The sequence below is a fragment of the Melitaea cinxia genome, chromosome 27 (genome assembly GCF_905220565.1).
Source record: "Melitaea cinxia chromosome 27, ilMelCinx1.1, whole genome shotgun sequence".
Lineage (NCBI taxonomy): Eukaryota > Metazoa > Arthropoda > Insecta > Lepidoptera > Nymphalidae > Melitaea > Melitaea cinxia.
In genome coordinates this window covers 5,027,311-5,040,030 of record NC_059420.1, presented here as the reverse complement: position 1 = coordinate 5,040,030, position 12,720 = coordinate 5,027,311, and the positions used below count along the sequence as shown (strand labels likewise).

Below are 12,720 nucleotides of genomic sequence, written 5' to 3'. Positions count from 1 at the left end.
AAAATATGGGCCTTCAAAGTTTTTAAGAGTTGCAAAATTTTACCAAACTACAAACTTTAAAGTGATATAAAAAAAAACCATATACGATAGGGTTTTAACTGTTTTTTTTAAATTATCCTGCATTTATGCCCTTTCCAAAAATGTATCATTTGCTATCAAAAAAAAATTTTGTGTAGAGATATTTATCAAAACATAACGCGCGGTCAAAAATCGCTTACTTAAATAAACATAATTGGTAAGTAAAGTCATGTGTATTTAATAAAGAAAACTAAAAAGGTTTTTTGAATTGAGTTTATAAAAAAACAAGGGATTATTAAATTTCTCTGATGACGACCAAGCACCACTATCACGCTTGTAGGCAGGCCTCCTAGCATTGTTTGGCATTAATAAACAATAAATAAAAACAAAACAAAATTAAAAACAAGACTTATATTAACGTGCTCTCCGAGGCACGGTGGGGAGACCCACAAGGACTGCACAAACACCTAGACCACTAAAAATGTAATAACTATAAATGTTGATTATTCTTAAAATAAGGATGGTAGTTTTATTTTGTCTGTAATAAATTCACCTAAAAAATGTATCAATTAATTTGTAAAACCTTTACAGTACAGTATTGTTTAATTTATTTAATTTAATTTCAATTTAATTTTTTACGTCTATGAGACGGTACCGCGGCGTTAGAGTTTACATTTAGACCAGGTCGTCAGTCAAAGGTTAAATTATTATTCGCCGGAGTTTGAAGATGTTCTTGAATACTTCGAGCACGATCCCCGGCGGACAAGGATGGCAGCACGAGAATTCGATGTTAGCCAAAACTTCGTATGGAAGATATTACGTACACAATGATTACAACTGTATCATTTTCGTAAGGCTCACGTAATAAACAACACTGACGCACCGGCAAGAATTTTGAGGTTATGCTTGACTTGGCATCGCTTGACTTGTTTATACAACAAGAGGCGGCTATGTCAGCTATCAGGCTGAAACACTTGGGCTTGTGGTGCAACCAGGAGGGTCCACACAATAGACTTTGGAGCAACCTTGTGAGCTATGAGTCACTACTTGCTGCGCCGTGTGATAGGATTCCCAAACAACATATTTTCGAAAGAAAGTACCATATACAACCATTTGAGGCTGAAAGAGACCAATCCGGCATACGTGAGGTCCGCATTTACACAGATGGCTCCAAAATCGGGTCTGGCACCGGTGCCGGAGTGTACTCACAAGACCTCAATATCAATTTATCACTAACGTTGGGCCAACACAGCTCCATCTTTCAATGTGTGTTGCGATAACCCATGCAGCCACCGCCGTCCTGTCAAAAGGCATTAGGGATTGCAACATCCGTATTCTGTCCGACAGCATGGCCGTACATAAAGCTCTAGGGAGCAATTCGACCAACTCTAGTCTTATATACGAATGTCATCAAACCCTGGAAGTATTAGCCTCACATAATGAGGTAATCCTCCAGTGGATAAAAGGACATAGTGGATCGCACGGAAACGATGCTGCCGACGAGCTTGCAAGACAGAGGTCCAAAACAAAGGTTGCCGGCCCAACCATCCTACTGCCGCTACTATTTGGACAACTGCGCTCGTGGGTAAGGCAACGTATACGTGCAAAACACAATGCCCTTTGGGCAAACCAAACCGGCTGTAGACAGTCCAAATTGATACTCACGGAAGTATCACCGCATCTAGCGTGCCGACTGCTCAGTCTTAACCGCCTGGACATCAGAATAATTGTTGGCACGATTACCGGCCACATAGCACTTATTCACCACCTATTCATCATGAATGCAACAGACAGCCCTTTTTGCAGGGGCTGTCTGGCTGCTGAAAAAACAGCCGCCCACGTAATCCTGGAATGCGAGGGAGTGGCCGCACACCGGGCTACCATACTTAAGGAAATAAGGACGCTCCGAGAAGCCTGTGAACGCCCCAGGAGGCTTCTGTGCTTCTGAAAGGAGCTGGGCTGGCTGAACTAGTCAGCCCACTTTTCACGCATAATGGACCACCTTTGCGTCTAAATGCGGAAAACCGAGCCAATACAATACATACCGGCAAAAATCGCCTTTTGCCAGTAGTTGTTAAATAATACAAACGCCAACATGCTCTAGACAGCCGAGTCACTGTTTACTCGAGTGGGACTTATACAATGTGCACAATGAGCATTACTGGACTCTAATTAACCCCCACTTGATACGAGAAAACCATCACTAGGTTCGTTTCAGTGAGAACGTTTGGGCCGGTATTATTAACGACCAATTAATAGGCTCTATTTTTATTGAAGGTCATCTAATCGGCCACGTGTACTTAGAGATGTTAAGGACAGTAATATCTGAGTTAGTAGACGATGTTATCATCATCATCATTTCAGCCTATTGCAGTCCACTGCTGGACATACGCCTCCACAAGTTCGCACCAAATATGGCGCGTATGCGTTGGTGACCGCAGGGCTGGCTTTGTCGCACCTAAGACGTTGCTGCCCAACTTCGGCCTGTGTATTTCAAAGCCAACAGTTAGATGGTTATCCCGCCATCGGTCGGCTTTATAAGTTCCTATAAGTGGACGTCTGTGTCCAGCAGTGGACTGGGATAGGCTTAAGTGATGGTGATGATGAATAGTATTAATATTTACTGTAATTTGAAGTTTCGATATCAGTGCTAGACAGACTTCGGTACGTCTATCATGAGTTTCCAGAGATGATACACGTTAGCGAGTGTAGTAGAAAATTCGTATGAAAAGTTGAGCAGCGCCTCTACCGGATACTATCATTACTATCTTTGGTACCATAAGTTTTTTCAGGACAGTTAAGTTAACTACATTCGTAAATGTCATTCTAGAGCGCTGATATTTTCATACAATTCGCTACCATGAGTAACATATTTGACAGATGTCACCCTGTTTAACGTTACTATTATAGTTGCGTCACTCACTTCCACGGAAATGTTAGAAGCAGCTACGTTAGCAGACGAAAGACGGCAGCAAAAAGCCTTCCAAAGTGAAATGCGTTCCTTAGTTGGAAAACAACTTGAAAAAATTAGTGAAACCAAGTTCGTCAAGCTTTATCGCATATCAAAGCAAGCCTTTGTTGATTTATGTGAAATGTTGCGACAACATACAGATTTGGAGTCTACCCAACGAGTTTCATTGGAATCCAAAGTAAGTTTGCATTTCGGAATGCTTAGCCTTGTACAGTGTTCGTGTATTTCTCCCTATAAAACAACGAATTTTTCACAGGTCTTATGTGCATTACTGTTTTACGCCAATGGCGATTATCAATGCGTAGTGGGAGAAGCAAACCATTTTTCTCAAGAAGCAATGAGTGTATACATTAAAGAGGTTACCGAGGCATTAAATAACCAAAGTATTTTAAAATGTTACATTAAGTTTCCAGTAACTCAACAAGACAGGAATGTTATAAAACAAAGGTATTTTCCATACTTTAGTGAAATTTTCAAATGTTTCATTAGTTGCTAAATGAAGATTTTTTTTTCAGTTTTTACAATAAATATCAGATTCCTGGAGTAATAGGTTGTATTGATGGAAGTCACTTTAAAATTGTTAAGCCCAAAGCTGAAATTGAGCATCTATATTATTGCAGGAAACATTATCACTCTTTGAATGTACAGATAGTAAGTACTTAGCTGACAGAAAGCATAGTTATTATTTTGGATGTTACTTGTTCATTTGAAATGCAATAATGAGATCAATCACTCAACATATTTGTTTCTTTTGATAATATAAAATTTTAGGTGTGCGATATGAACTGTAAAATACTTGCTATCAATGCAAAGTTCGGTGGTGCTACCCATGATGCCTTCATTTGGGAAAATAGTGATATAAATGATTATATGAAATATTTATACCGGAGTAATGAATCTGTGTGGCTTTTGGGTATCTATTCTTTAATTATTCCTAATAGTCAACTACTGGTTTAGTAGTTTGTTATTCATAAATTATATTGGTAATAAGTGATTCTGGGTATCCTCAAAGACCTTGGATGATGACACCATATGCAGATGCAGCACAGGACTCAATTGAAGACATATATAATAAAAAACATTCCTGTGCCAGAGTAGTTATTGAAAACACGTTTGGAAGGTTAAAGAATCGTTGGAGATGTTTGAACAAGGACAGAGTATTGCATTATAAGCCAGAAGAATGTGCAAAAATTATTATTGCATGTTGTGTATTTGCATAATATTGCACTTCAATATCATGTTCCAGACCCAGCTGACATTTTCATTGATGTAAAGGTTCCAACAGGTCAGTTTATTTATTTCTGTACCTTGTCTCTTTGTTGTAATTATAATTTTAAATTAATATTAGTAATTAACAATAGAGGCTTTTTCATTTGAAAAATTGTATAGTAGTCAAAATGTGTCCCAATTAGTTTTAAAATTATTTTGCTTTATTGAAAACATGTTCACCACACTAACTTCTTGTTTCTAGTTAGTGAGCCTAGTTTCTAATATGAACACTGGCATTGTTAATAAAATATTTCGAATGTTCTTACATAGCCAATTATTTATTGATTCTTATTAATTCTGTTTGCTTACAGAGCGGCAAGATGTTTCTCAAGAAAGTGAAGCCAGTACAGATTTACTCTTAGGAAGAGCACTAAGAAGTCAACTAGCTAGAAGAGTTGCCGAGAGCCATTTAAATCAATAAATACTGAATAGAATAATTAATTCTTATTCTTTTAGTTCGAACAATTTCCCCCTTCAAAACAGAAACATTACACATTTTTTTAAAATATGTCAGAATCAGAAGTAAAATGCGTTGAAATGAAATAAAAACATTTATTTCGTCATAAGGTGATATACACACTTCACGTAAAAACACAAATAAAATTTAAAAAAAAACTAGACAATAATAAAAAAAGTTAAGGCAGCAAAAAATCAAACAATAAATTAAAAATGTATATCTTGACATTGGGTACACGACAAACTTAGGTAATATAGCCAGTGTTATGTGCAACCTTAACTTAAATCAAAATAATCAACATATTAAGTTAACTTAAATTTCTAATGTCTCGGTAGACATAACCTTCCTACTATGTCCTCGGCTTTATTCAATATTACAATAATTTTTAAAAGTTTTAAAAGAAACTATCAATTTATTACTCTTCATAATTACAATACAAATACAAAGAGTATTTGTATTGTAATACTATGTAATACTCTTTATTGTACACTAACAGAGAAAAAAATTTACATTGAAAGAAAAATATAAATGTGTAACAAAAGGCGGTCTTATCGCTAAAAGAGCGATCTCTTCCAGACAACCTCTAGCATGAAAAGAGAATTAGATGGCATGGAGGTGTACATACGTAGGGTAAGGATGCCAATTATGAGATACCATTTCTATTTTTGACTGTAAAAACAAAACTGTCACATTTGAAGCATTCTGAGATATAATTTTAGATAGGAAATTTACTGCCGCACTCAGAGACGTTTAATGATTACTTAAACGATTAATAAGTACAGATTTAAACTTTAAGTATTGCTGGACCCTTACTTAAATATTGTTAAATGGATATTTTGACGTTTCGAAAGTGAGGTTAGCTTGTTAACTTGTTATGTTATATGACAACAGTAGCCCGTGGTATATAATATTATAAATTAATCTAATTAATAAATAAATTATAAACAAGTGTGATGTTTGATCTAGAAGATTTTGTCGAGTTTGTAAATTATGCAAGAAGGTTCAGAGAAACAGGACCAAGACTGTATTTACGTGACTATTCAAATCCTTTTACTTAATACCCCACATCTGAATTTTATGCTCGGTATAGGTTTAGGTGCTGTGTGGCTACGGCACTAAAGAATTTAGCCACCCCCTCTCTTCCTGTGGGTGTCGTAAGAGGCGACTAAGGGATAACAAGGTTCCACAACCACCTTGGAACTTAAGAAGCCGACCGATGGCGGGATAACCATCCAACTGCTGGCTTTGAAATACACAGGCCGAAGACGGGCAGCAGCGTCTTCGGTGCGACAAAGCCAGTACTGCGGTCACCAACCCGCCTGCCCAGCGTGGTGACTATGGGCAAAACACATGAGTTAACGTTATATTTGGCGTAAACTTGTGGAGGCCTATGTCCAGCAGTGGACTGTATAGACTGTAATGATGATGATAATGATATAGGTTTACACCTCATACAGTAAAAAACATCATATTACCAATGTTGAAACCTGACCTGAGCAATCGTACGAAAAGAGGCCTGCCGTTTGCTCCTGAAATAATGATATTGTTAACATTGCGGACTTTTCAGGTAAATGATAATAGCTATTTAGTACTGGACCTACTCATAGACCTACTGGCATTTACTAAAAAGTAACCTATCATTACAGATACTGGAAGGTGATGTCATGGATATTTGCCAACAGTCTGTATCTAGGATTGTAGCCAAAGTGTCTACCTTATTGGCACAAAAAATGAAAGATTTTGTTAAGTTCCCTACAACCCAAAGTGATGTAAACAAAGTGAAACAAGCGTTTTATGATATTGCTGAATTTCCTGGAGTGATTGGTTGTATAGATTGTACACATATTAAAATAAGAAGTCCCGGTGGAATATCTTCGGAAGTGTATCGAAATAGAAAGGGGTGGTTTTCAATTAATGTTCAGGCAGTGACAGGCCCCAATTTAGAATTTTATGATGTTGTAGCTCGGTGGCCTGGTAGCACACATGACAGTTTTATTTATAATAGTAGCTCAATTAAACAGCGTCTTAATACAGGTGTATTGCAAGGATTATTACTCGGGGACAGCGGTTATGCCATAAGCAATGTGCTCCTTACACCATTTTTATCACCGAATTCCATCGGTCAAGAAAAGTACAACAAAAGCCATATTAAAACACGAAATACTGTCGAGAGAGCTTTTGGTGTTTGGAAGAGGAGGTTTCCATGTCTTCAAGTGGGCATGGGAATCAAACTAGAGACAGTTGTTGCTGTGATATGTGCATGTGCAACTTTACATAATATTTCAATAAAATTAGATGATGATTTATTAAATAATACTGATGACGATGACTATAACCTATTACCCAACATAACTAATGAGTCAAATATTCAAGAAGATCCAAATAGCAATGGATTTTTATTTCGACAAGCTATAGTGGAAAGATGTTTTTATAATAGTTAAGTCACAATTGTTGAGGTTGAAAGGAGTGGTCTTTCTGAAAAACTATGTTGAAATGGGACGAAAATCAAATGGCCGGCTTAGAGTGGATGCGTAAATACAGGAAACGAAACCTCAACCTTAGTCTGCGAAAGCCAGAAAACACTAGCGCTACTCGATCGTTCGCATTTAATAAGACTGCAGTCCAAGAGTTCTATAATAGTTTGGCTGATGTGTTACAGCGACATAATTTTGCTGCCAACAGGATATTGAACTTTGACGAGTCCGGCGTGTCTACTGTTTTAGAAACTCCTAAAATTTTGGCTCCCAAATCACAGATACAAGTAGGACAAATCGCGTCAGCGGAAAGAGGCGAAATGCGAACATTAAGCGCTATTGTTTCTGCAAACGGAAATACTATCCCTTTGGAGCGCCCCCGGTTCATGATTTCCCGGAAAAGGTTTCATTATATTGGTACTAAGAGCAAAATCTCCGTCACCAATAAAAACGTAGGGTATGTCTAGATTTGAATCCGGGAGAGGTGATGACGCGGGAAGATTAAGAGCATTATTATTTATTTTTTGCCATAACTTCGAGTTCCTCAACACTCCACCATCGCTGATTCTGCCTTGACTTCCAATGTCGACAAAAATAAAACGATAGTCACTATCTACTAGTGCTATAAGCACAATGCTAAATGAGTTATTATAATTATAATATTCGGATCCCGTATGAGCTGGACATTGCAGAACCACATGCTTTCCATCAATTGCTCCAACACAGTGAGGAAATTTCTTTCGGAATCCTTTCTCGATTTCAATCCATTCCGTATGAGTACTCGGTAACTGGAACAAAAAAAAAACAAATGTAAAATTTGTACATTAATTAACAATAAATAAACATTTTTTTATCTTTGGACAAATATAAAATCTAACCTGAAATCAAAAAATATCAGTTATTTCTCTTAATAATACAATAAAATCGTTTTAGAGACATAGTTCACATATGGACGAAGAAATACAAGATGAAGGTGAAAGTAACACGTTGGCACCAGTGTCACCTATGAACCAAACTCAAAGGGAAACACCACGTCCTACTGTCAGGCGACGAGCTTGTCCTCCAGAGCTAGTAGAAGCGGAACGGCAAATGAAAGAGGCTTTTAGCACGTTGAATCGTATTACAAATAAAAAAGATGAAGAAGACGAATGCGACTATTTTGGAAAAATACTAGCAAAAAAATTAAAAAAACTGCCTGAAGGGGAACGTGAACTTTTCATGTACGAGATCGATGGAATGTTTATAAGACGTTGGAACTTTCTTAACAATGTTCCTAATTCGCCGTCCGGACATTATTATAGACAGGTGGTGGAAAGACCTACATCCCTCCAGATGAGGCATTGGACCGAGTAGCATCCATGCTAGGTGCATTATGTAGCGGGTTCACAGTGGAGTTCGGCGGTGATAGGGAGGAACTAGTTGCATCTGAAATACAAAATGTGGAAATTTTGGACGTTCAGCCTTTATTAGAACTTAACAAAGATGAGAATGAGGTGGCGGGTAGTAGTAATTTAGAGGCTGTTGGTCGTTTGAAGCATACTCTTAAAAAAATTGTTTTTAACACTCCTAAAAGTGGCCGTAAGTAACTCAATTTATGTTACTATAGAAAAAAAAAATAGGAAAATACTAACAAAAATATATAATGATTTGATTTCATATTTGTTACATGTTCATATTCATCAAAGATTTTTTTTATGAAAATATTCCTCTGTTAGACATAAAGACAGACACTATCAGCAATAAACGCTAAAACAGAACGTATGCAAAAAATTGCCTTTTGTATTGCACCTAAGATTTATATAAACATGATTATACCCTAGTCTTTATTAGAACTTGCTTTATTGAAGTAAGGTTAATTAACTTATTATATTTTAACACAGGTACCTGTATAATAAAGATAATACTTGTGACATATGGTAAAACTTTTTTTTTCAGAAATTAAATTAATTTATTAAATTAATTTGTAATAAAATATAAAAAAAAAATTAAATTAATAATTTGAATTGTAAGTGGTAACATTTAACATTTTAATGATTATTTACATGTAACATTTGTGTTCAATCAGACATAATGGTTTTTTGACAGTTTTGACATCCGTGTAGAGTGACGTGTTTTCGGCCGTTAACAAGATTAAAATTAAAAACTAATTAGAGGATGTAATTTAATATTAACAAAAGATGTATTGATTCTACTGCATGTGAGGTAAAGTTTAGATTACAATGATTATAGTTTTAAATCCGTAGTTAGTACAATGGTAGTATGTAGTTTTTGTTCTTGTGCAATGCAACGTGTTCGTTTAGGTCTCATATATAATTTGTTGTTGTAGACACGAGAATAGAAGAAATTTTGAGAACATGATGTAAATATAACAAGTAATGATTATAAAATAGAAATTGTAATGTAATAAAAAAAATATATTTTTAACTAGCTAATTTTGAATGACATATTTTTATAAGAAATGACTAATTTTTAAAACTTAACAATTGCAATGATTAATAATGAAAAATGATATATAACATTGAAGAAAAATACATGTGGGTGGAAAAAAATTAAAATAGGAAGAAAGAAATTATAAATTAAAAAAAATATATATGTAAAGGTAATATAAAATTCTGGTTGTGATCGTTGTATAGACATTGTCAGTCTTTGATAGTTTTGTGTGTACATATATGATTGATGTTTTAGATGCAGTTCCAATAGTCAAGTTCGGAGAATTTGATGCCTTGAAATTGTACAAACCAAAAAACTTAATAACTTTTTTTTTTTTTTTTTTTTTTTAAATATATAGACTAGCGCTTGACTGCGATCTCACCTGAAGTCAAGTGAAGATGCAGCCTAAGGTGGTGCGCGCTTGCCTAGAAGATGCCTATTCACTCTTGATTTAAAGATACCCAAGTTATAGTTCGTTGGAAAAACGGAAGCCGGAAGGGCATTCCAAATTTTTGCGGTGCGTATTAAGAACGAGGAAGCAAATCGTTTAGTGCGAGATCGTGGGATTTCAACCACATAGCGGTGCAGATTCATGCGATGCCTTGCGGTTCGGTGGTAGAAAGGTGATGGTGGAACCAAATTGTATAGTTCTAGAGCACACTCTCCGAAATACAACCTGTAAAATACCGACAAACAGGCAACCTTGCGCCGATGTTCGAGACTTTGAAGTCTAGAGCGAACCAGCGATTTGTCACCGATGAGTCTTCTGGCGCGTCGATCCACAGAATCCAAAGCAGCGAGCTGGTACTTGGCAGAGCCATCCCATAAGTGGCTGCAGTACTCCATACACGATCGAACTTGTGCTTGGTAGAGAGTAAGAAGCTGTTCCGGTGTGAAGTACTGCCTGACTTTATTGAGGATACCAAGTTTCTTACCAGCAATTTTTGCCTTGGATTCTATGCATTGTCCGAAGTTCATATTAGACGAAATATTTATGCCTAGAAGATCAATACTATCGGTGATCGGTACAGATACACCCCGGAAAGTCGGAGCCAATGGGAATGGACTCCGTTTAGCGGTGAAAAGACACGCTTGCGTTTTGGAAGCATTAAATTTGACTAGGTTGGCGTCACCCCAATCGGATACCTCTTTCAAAGCCAAATTCATGCGTTCAACCAGAGCCTCTCTATGCTCATGAATTTCAGCCCGACCAGCTCGGGGACCGGACACGTATCTCTCCGTAACAGTGCTGTCATCCGCGTATCCAAAGATACCGGGCCTGAGGAGGTCATTTATGTGAAGCAAGAAGAGGGTTGCAGAGAGAACTGATCCCTGAGGGACACCGGCATTAACCGCCATCAAGTCAGACGAGGAGCCATCTAAGACCACCCGGAATGATCGTCCACTCAGGAAGTCTGATATCCAGTCACACAAGCCCGGGGGTATTCCGTAAGCTGAAAGCTTGCTCAATAGGCTCTCATGCCAGACCCGGTCAAATGCCTTCGATACATCAAGTGAGACAGCTAGCGCTTCTCCGTGCTTGTCCAAGGCTTCGCCCCAGATGTGCGAGGCGTACACTAAAAGATCCCCCGTGGACCTGTTACGGCGGAAACCGTATTGCTGGTCCGACAGGAGGTCATTCAACTCAAGGTATGCTAGGAGCTTTTCATTCAGTATACGCTCCAAACTTTTACACAGTATGGAGGTGATCGCGATAGGTCTATAGTTAGCCGGGTCGGCACGACTACCTTTTTTAGGTACAGGTTGTACGTTGGCAATCTTCCATGCTTTAGGAACTTGAGCGGATTTTAGAGAGAGGCGGTACAAGCGCGTGAGAATAGGAGACAACTCAGGAGCACAGTGTTTAAGTACTCTTGCTGGTATCCCGTCAGGACCACTAGCCTTGTTCACGTCCAAGTTACGGAGTACTCTCAAAACCTCAGTTTGGCGAATGCGTAGTTCTGACATAACAGAGTCGCAAGGTGGATGTCTGGGCGGTGAGGCACTACCTGCATCAAGGAGCGAATTTTCCGCAAACAGATTCGCTAAAAGGTTAGCCTTGTCTGTCGCAGTAAAGGCCAGCGATCCATCTGGTTTAAGCAGAGGAGGCAGCGAGGGACGGCAGAAGCTCATTTCAACCGACTTAGAGAGTGACCAAAATGCTCTACTACCGCGCGGATGGGAAGCTAGTTGGGCTCCGATGTAACTTAAAATTGTGCATATTGTTACCTATCAAATTTAAATGTTTTAGTATAAATTTTCAAAATTCATATAATACCGCTTAAAACATAACTTAAAAATAATATATAATGTATTTGAATTTAGAATCTTACATTATGAAAGAACTTTAATAAGGAGATGTCTATTGACTGCTACATGTAAAGATACTGATGGTTTGGTTCTCTTTGTTTTGTTGTTGTACGAGCGGGGATGCGGGAAATAAGTCTGGAGTCCTTTGTTTTAAATATAATATATTATTATAATAATTGTCTTCGATCGGAGCACGCCGCGGCGTCTTCTCGCTCTGCGATCTTGAGTCACGACTTAAGTGTTGCGTCCTGCCGTCTTGGTTGTTCTCGGGCGACTGCGGAGATCCGCGGGGCGCGAGCGTCGCCGGCGCGGTTCCCCGCCCCGCATGACGTAAGCCGCACCGCGCAGGGCACTGCGCAGCGCGACGCGTGGAGCGCGCTGTGAGCTGTGACTAATGTGCACAGCTCGGTGCTAACATCCTGCCGCCTCCACAGCAGCAGCAGCAGCAGCAGCAGCGTTTGTAGTGGACTGGTCTGCTATAACAGGAAGCGGACACAGTTTGTTATAGGCTCGACGTATCGTGCCTGACGTAGTGAGTACGTCGGCGACCCGTGACACGCCGTCGGTACCAGGGTACAGGCGCGTTACTCGGCCCAGCACCCATCTAGTAGGAGGCGCCTGATCATCTTTGACCAGCACCATTTCTCCAAGACGCAGCTGCTCTCCTTGTCTGCGCCATTTTTGCCTTTTTTGGAGTTCTGCAATGTATTCTGATTTATAACGTTTCCAGAAGTGACCCTTCAGAGTTTGAATTCTCATGTAGCGAGATAATGAATGTATTCTTGCAGCGT

At 38.5% G+C, this 12,720-nt stretch overlaps 2 pseudogenes; both read left to right on the top strand.

Moving 5' to 3' along the window:
- Window positions 1–2,951: 2,951 nt before the first annotated feature.
- LOC123666893 lies at window positions 2,952–4,679 on the top strand (annotated as a pseudogene).
- Window positions 4,680–5,668: 989 nt separating this feature from the next.
- Window positions 5,669–7,233, top strand: LOC123666770 (annotated as a pseudogene).
- The last annotated feature ends 5,487 nt before the right edge of the window (window positions 7,234–12,720 follow it).